The sequence below is a fragment of the Tachypleus tridentatus genome, chromosome 9 (assembly GCF_004210375.1).
Source record: "Tachypleus tridentatus isolate NWPU-2018 chromosome 9, ASM421037v1, whole genome shotgun sequence".
Classification (NCBI taxonomy): domain Eukaryota; kingdom Metazoa; phylum Arthropoda; class Merostomata; order Xiphosura; family Limulidae; genus Tachypleus; species Tachypleus tridentatus.
In genome coordinates this window covers 121,385,791-121,393,168 of record NC_134833.1, presented here as the reverse complement: position 1 = coordinate 121,393,168, position 7,378 = coordinate 121,385,791, and the positions used below count along the sequence as shown (strand labels likewise).

The 7,378-nt window shown below is 32.6% G+C and overlaps 1 pseudogene across 3 annotated transcripts; it reads left to right on the top strand.

Moving 5' to 3' along the window:
* Positions 1 to 4,253: 4,253 nt before the first annotated feature.
* Positions 4,254 to 6,583, top strand: LOC143226229 (mitochondrial import inner membrane translocase subunit Tim10 pseudogene; annotated as a pseudogene). Of its 3 annotated transcripts, none has more exons than XR_013014421.1 (3): positions 4,254 to 4,327; positions 5,815 to 5,922; positions 6,113 to 6,583. The product of XR_013014421.1 is annotated as a mitochondrial import inner membrane translocase subunit Tim10 pseudogene, transcript variant X2 (transcript). The 3 variants fall into 3 exon arrangements; XR_013014420.1 differs by having other exon boundaries at positions 4,255 to 4,374; XR_013014422.1 differs by having other exon boundaries at positions 4,280 to 4,341.
* The last annotated feature ends 795 nt before the right edge of the window (positions 6,584 to 7,378 follow it).

Genomic DNA, 7,378 nt, shown 5'->3' with positions numbered 1-7,378 from the left:
TTTTATCCCAGGGAAGGTTCTTCTGGTATGCAAAATATTGTGGTCCAATCAGTTGTGTAAACAAATATCAGTGGTGTTTTTCTATAAAACATGTCCTGAAGGGACACTTATTTACTCCTGACTTTCAAGTGTATCTGCTGGCTCTGGTATCATTGGTATTGGGGAGGTTTCTGGCATCATAATCACTATCTGGGTTGCAGATAGATTGGGTATCAACAACTCTGTTGTTGATGTTATTGTTGGGCTGGCAGAAACCTTCCTCATTGGCTTGATAAAGACAGCTAGACATTGGTGACTGAGGACTTTATGACCACAAAATTAGCTGTCTAAATCTGTTCCCTAATATTCTTTTCATCATCCAGTAATGTATCATTATCCATAAGTTTTGCTGAGGTGAAGGTGGGGTCAGTCTCTAATGTCTTTGTTATGCATAACACTTGAGAAAGTATTGAACTCACCATACAAAAAACGTTTACAATATTATCTCTCCATCTTAGTGCAGGAATTTTCAGATTTAGCAGGACAAATAGAGTGAAAAGTCACAATTGACCAGTTGAAAATAAGATAGAATAGATGAGAACATGGCCTTAAATAGTAAAAATGTGGATTTAAATGTTAGGTCATCTTTGGTAAAAAGTTTCAGTTAAAAACTGTAATTTTTGTGTTGCAACAATTTTGTTTCTGAAAATTTCTTTTAGAAACAGAGTATTTAACTTGCTGCAATGTTTAAGTAACATCCTCTCATGACAACAGCTAGCAGCCATATTTCTTTCATTACTGTATAATTGTTATGCAAATAAAACCTCACTCCTGCAGGAAAGGAATAGAGACTCAGACCACAGACTACATGAATAACCAAAATAGTCTGGGCATTAACCTAGATTTTTTAACCAGAAAACGTTTATTAACATCAACCCCTTAAAACAGCTATGCAACAAAGCAATATCACATGAATGTTACTTATTGCCTTTGACCATACACACAGAATTGTGTGCTTCTCTACTCAACTTTGTACTAAAATAACATTTGCCAAATATTAAGAAAACTGCTTATCAGAATACTTTAACCTGCATGATTGAAAGCATTCCAAATCAATTAAACTAGTGAGTACACAAATTTGGTATAATACAAGATAAGATTTGCTTTCTATAGATAATTTCAATTACGAATATATTAGTTCAATCCAATTGGAATATTATTTATCAATGTTAGCAAAATAATGGGTCAAACTATGTCTATCCACTATTTTTATCTCTTCCCTGAATATTCGCTACCTACCAAATATTTCCATGTGAAAAAGTGAAACATTGTTTCATTGGCCTTAATAAAAACATCAGGAAAACTGTGCCTTCAATAAATGCTTTATAAGCCAATAATCACTTTTAACTTTATACCTCCAGGTCTGAAAGTCTAACTCAAATCCTTTATTTCCATTAAAATGTTGTGTTCTCAGAAAACTGAGTTATTTCTGTAACATAACGCTTATTAGTGATTTTATGTAAGGTTTCATACATATGTACATCACGCACAGTTACGACAGAAAGTGTTCGTATCCCTGCGTCGTGTTTTTTTTCCTCATACCGGGAAAAGCAGTTCACCTTGCTTTTCACACCAAAAGCTGGAATTTTATTCATCCTTGCCAGAGAATGGTCTAAGGCATTAGCTGTAGCACAAATTTCATGAGAGTCCTCTCAATTTATTTGGGAATCAGTGTGATTGTGCTGCGGTGTTGGGTTTTACTGACTGCTGATTTGCCCTCAACAAAATTTGAATTCGATAGGTACAGCTTACTTGAGCTAGACGATCTGTAGAAGTTATATTGAGCTGCTGCTGTGAGCCTTTTCCCTTTTCACTACCTGTTCAAAACCAGTCATAGAGAAACTGCCTTTGCTAGAAATTTAAATATCGTTTCACATACAAGTAGTGCCTCATCTCACAAAATAGCGCCTCAATGAACTTATCAATTGGTGTGTGTTTCTGAGCTACTAAGTCGATTTTTACAAGTTATATTTTCTCGTGCTCAATAACGTTAAGTAAAGGGTCGCATTGCACTGCCTGTTTAAGATTCCAGTCATCTGTCCAAAATCTCTCAAATGATCACACCTTTAAATGTTACATTTAGTTGCTTTGCTAATATTGATTTTTGTCATCAGCCTCTTAGCCAACACTAGGCTGAAACATCTTAAATGTCAGGAGAAGGATAGTGAACTGGCGCAAGAACCTATATACTTGAATGATTATTAAATCTCTGCCTTCGGTTATCAGAGTTAGCTTGCTCGTTGGCTTGGCATGATTCTCTGTGTCTCTGGTAACACATGAACAACGATATATTTCTTATGAGGGTGAAAGTTCTGTCCATGTAATTAATGATCACTCTCACTTCAAAGTAAGAAATATCAAATCAACGGAGCATCTTCAAATTTGGAAGCAGGAACAAAATTTTGTCACTTACTATACCAAATGTACTTTGCCACAGAAATATATCCTGCTAGAATACACATAATGCCTTAGCTAACTGACCCAGTTCTGTGAATAACTAGGATGAATGGTGCTTCATGGCTTTCTATATCAGTACTAAAATATCATATATGAATACTTTTTTAAAAACATTAATTAAGAGGGTAGGAAACATGGCATTTCTTGTGGTATCCCCAAATAAATGTTTTTTTGTTTTTTTTTCTGCATAGCTATCAATTAAGCCCACTGAATGGAGGTTCAGAAATTACCAGACTATTATACTATAATGGAATTCTTGCTTATTTAATACTGGAAAAACTTTTTTTTTATTACACGATGTGCAACTCCAAACTTCGCGAGTTTTTTTTTGTTTTTTTTTTATCCTGGGTGCATGAAGGTTTGCAATAGGATCACGATTTTTCTCGTTTCATCTCCGTTTCCCGTCATTTAGAACTTTTTCTCCAATTACAGGGTGTAGATATGACGTCATAAATATGTCATCCGTGAATCTAAAGAACAGGCGCCACGAGTAATCGGCTAATGGAATATAATTATCTTTCCGACCTACAACCGGGTATTCCCAATAGAAAAAAGCTCGACACTGATAATTTCAAAAATATAAATATAACGTTTATTCGCAAGAAAACAATGATAATACAAGAAAAAAAATGAGCACATGTTTATTAGTTCTTTGCTTTGTTTGGCTGTTTTAGCTTCGTAACAAGATGTTTATTAGTACGTGAACTGATAACGGAAGGATGAAGATTTCATTTAAAAGATCTTATCGGCTCATGAAAATTCAAGTTAACCTAAAACCATCCTAGTTAAAGTTTAGATTTCAGAAAAAAAGTCAAACCATTTGGTAACAAATATGTTGAAAACAATGGTCAGTTATAATAAAGCTACATGAGTTAGTTAACTTACGAGGATACGAAAGCACAATAAGCTTAAAAGTTATATCAACACTTCAGTTCAAAAAGTCTTGTCCTGCACAGGCGAACCTGAATTTTTATACACAAATAGAGTCAAGTTTACACAAGAAAAGTACTTTACATTTAACATCTGTGTCTACCGAGAAATGAGCTATAGGGCGTATCTTACCACTGACCCATATCCAATTCACATACTTAGGAAAGGTAACTTTCTATTTCTGGGCATCACGCGCTAGAATCCTTCCAAGAGAGTTGATTAACTGCCAGTTAGCGAACATTCAACAACAACAACAAAAAGTTAGGGTGTTACTTTAACGAGTCTATGGGCCCAACGTGAAAAACACAATAACTTAGAAAATAATTGCATCTTAACTGAGGGGGATAGTTTGGTTTTTGAATTTGCAAAGCTACATAAAAACTATTTACGTTAGCCGTCCCTAATTTAGCACTTAAGACTATCTTTACAGTTAGTCATCATTACCCAATGCCAGCTCTTGGGCTACTTTTTTATAAATAGATAGTGGGATTGACAGTCACATTATAATGGCCCCACGGCTGAAATGGCGAGCAAGTTTGATATGATGAGGATTCGAACCCGCGACCCTCAGATTACGAGTTATGCCAGGCCTAAGGGGTGTAGGTAGTAGCATCTTGTATTAATCTACATATCACACTGAAAAAATTATCAATTTCCAAATATCTGATTTTGATCGTTGCTGCTCAAATCTTTTGTTTTAAGCTAACCTTGTTTGCATATACATCTATAATAAAAGTAACATGTTTTATAAAAATACGAACCTATAACTTACACGTAATTTTAATGGCTTGTTATTTTTTAATATATATATTATTACGACTGAGTAATTTCCACATTAGATGTCGCCTTGGCTGCAGAAACTTCGGTAGTTTTAATTACTTTCACGTACATGGAAAAAGTAGTAAGTTTACCAATGTAAGAAAATCTGGAAAAATAAATATCATTTTGGTACGTTAATTCATTTACTGTAGTTAGTGATGCAAAGTAAACGTTTTTAAAATTATGTTTGTAGGGTGTTCCGATCAGAGAGTTATATATATATTATTACTATGTAAATATGGATTTTATGATAGTATCACTACTAGCGTACCAGTCGTGTTTACGTAATTGTCATAAAACTCATTTCAAGTATTATAAATTGCATTAATAATTTACTTTGACATTATCCATGAAGACCAAATAAGGCACGATCTTGAAATTAAAACGGATATTCCACACTTGTGCTTACCAGGAAGATAGATAATTTTTTCTTCCCAGTGTAACATTAACACAAAACTTCTATTAAATTGTAAAGTTGTATATATTTTTCAATTATGTACTTTACCTCACAAAATAAGTTTTATGATTATGTGTTAGTATTTAAAATTGAATTTTTAATTAACATGTCTAACTCTATTCACCAGAAAGGTCTAGCTTTTTATTGAAACTTACTATTTTTAATTGTAAATGTAATAACTGTTTTGTTTGGCTTTCTTGCAGAACAATTACTGATGTATGCATTTTCAAATTGATCTACACAAAGCACACATTGTGTATGACTTTTTGTTAATATCTTTAACACGACATAGATACAACAAGGTACCATTCGATATGTCCTTGCACACCTATCCCTAAGGAAAAGTAAAAATTTAAACCCATCTTCTATCTTTCAGGAATTCATAAGATTCTTATCTGAAGGTCCCAAAATTAACTACTTATTCTGTTAGGTAGTAAACACATTAGAGAAATAAATATATGCTGAAATGTAGTCTTTTTACTTTATATTTGAAATTTATTTTCTTCCATCTTCAGGACACAACACAAAGAAATGAGAAAACTAACTTATGAACCTTATTAACTTCAGTAAGAACACCTCTTACCATTCTTTTCTCATGAGAAAATACAATAATTTATGTATTTAAGTTACCCATCTTTAGAATCAACCTTGTAGTTTCCTACCATATGTTTGTTATTTGATGAATATATACTGTAATGCAGACTGCATGAGAGAATTATTACCAGTTTTTATATGAATATTAAAAACATTCCAACTTCAATTTTTAGTCTAATTTTCAATAAGTTTGCACATTTAGACAATATGGAAGATGCTCTGATGGTTTTTGAACATTTGAAATCAGCAGACTAATACCGAAAGAGCTATATTGCCATTAAGTTTAATTTTGCTTTCATATTTTTTCATGATTTAAAAACAATGAACCCATCTTCCTCTCAGTTAAAAGTATGAAAACTAAACCTCTTATATTCTCATTAGAATCATTTAAACTAATTCTTTTTCATGGAAATAAAGACATGCTTTTTAGTATCTAAATACATATATCTAAGTGCAGTTTTTCTCAACAGAAACAAAATTAAGCTTTAAAAAAGTTTAATTTGTAATTTCTGTTCCAGGGCTTTATATTTTCCACTAGTGTTGGCTTATTGATTAACATCAATATGAGACAATGAAAATATGACAACGAATGAAGAAACCCAATGAGAAAAAAGTGCAAACCAAGTGTAAGAATATTTACCAGACCATTATGCACATTGAAATTTCATAAATTATTATTAAAATTGTACTTTTAAAAGGAAAACATTTACATTCCTGTTGAAAGTAGTTTTAAGATTTTTTAGTTTTTTCTGACTTTTTCACAATTTCACATTTTCTACTGCTTGAAAACAATATAAATTTGCATTAAAAACTCAGTTTAGTTAACATGGCAGCAGGACCACCTGGGATTCCACAGCTAGATCCATCAAAAATGCAGCTGGTGGCAGAACTAGAAATTGAGATGATGTCTGACATGTACAATCGTATGACAGCAGCTTGTCATCGCAAGTGTGTTCCTCCTAAATATAAAGATGCTGAACTTTCTAAGGGGGAATCAGTATGTTTGGATAGGTGTGTAGCAAAATATTTAGAGGTTCATGAACGAATTGGTAAAAAACTTACCACCATGTCTATGCAAGATGATGAGTTGATGAAAAAATTGCAAGAACAGCAACAACAGCATCCATTAGCTCCTCCAAATAAATAACCGAATAAAATTTTAGTAAGGTTTGGATCTACTACTGTATGAGTTTTAAACAACTATTGATTTATATAGTTAATGCTAATAAAAAGTATGGTCTGTAAGATAATTACAGCATGGAATAAAAAAAATGTTAAGTTTGGTGATTTGAAGCCTCAAACTGTATGTTTCATTAATTCAAAATCTGGTCATCAAACTGCAACATTTTTAAAAGTAACTGTTTTGTGAAGTTTTCTTCATTTCATATGAACAGTATTCTTAATAGTTACTTAATAGTTGTCTGTTTTTCTTCAAAAGAATAAAGGATTATGTTTAATGAGTGTAATAAAATATATATGGCACAGATGTTGACATCGTGTACACCAGATGTTAAATATTAGTTGGCCTTAAGAACTAGCCAATCATAACTTAGAATTGTGTCAACATCATGCACACCAGATGTTAAATATCAGCTGGCTTTGAGAAGTAACCAATCATAACCTAGAACTGTGTATATCAGATTTAGTTTGTGCTAAAAATGGGTGTAAAGTACATAAAAGACTTAAGTGGGATAATAGTTGTAAGAATTGTTAACTAAGTTCTTGAAAGACAAAATGAAAAAACAAAAGTATGGCAAAAAGTGGTGGGAAATGGAGAAAATAATAATACGACAAAATATATGTCCCCTGCCGGTACAGCGGTCAGTCTATGGATTTACAACGCTAAAATAAAGGATTCGATTCCCCTCAGTGGATTCAGCAAATAGCCTGATGTGGCTGTGCTATTAGAAAATACATACACACAATATATATAGTAAATCATACCAATACAGAGAAATTTAAGCAAGTCATAATCCTAATAATGTAAAGTAAGTTTAATTATGAATTCAGTTTTGAAATTCTTTTCAGAAATGTACAAAGGTCAACATTCCTGGGATAAAGATGGATGCCATTTGATGTTAC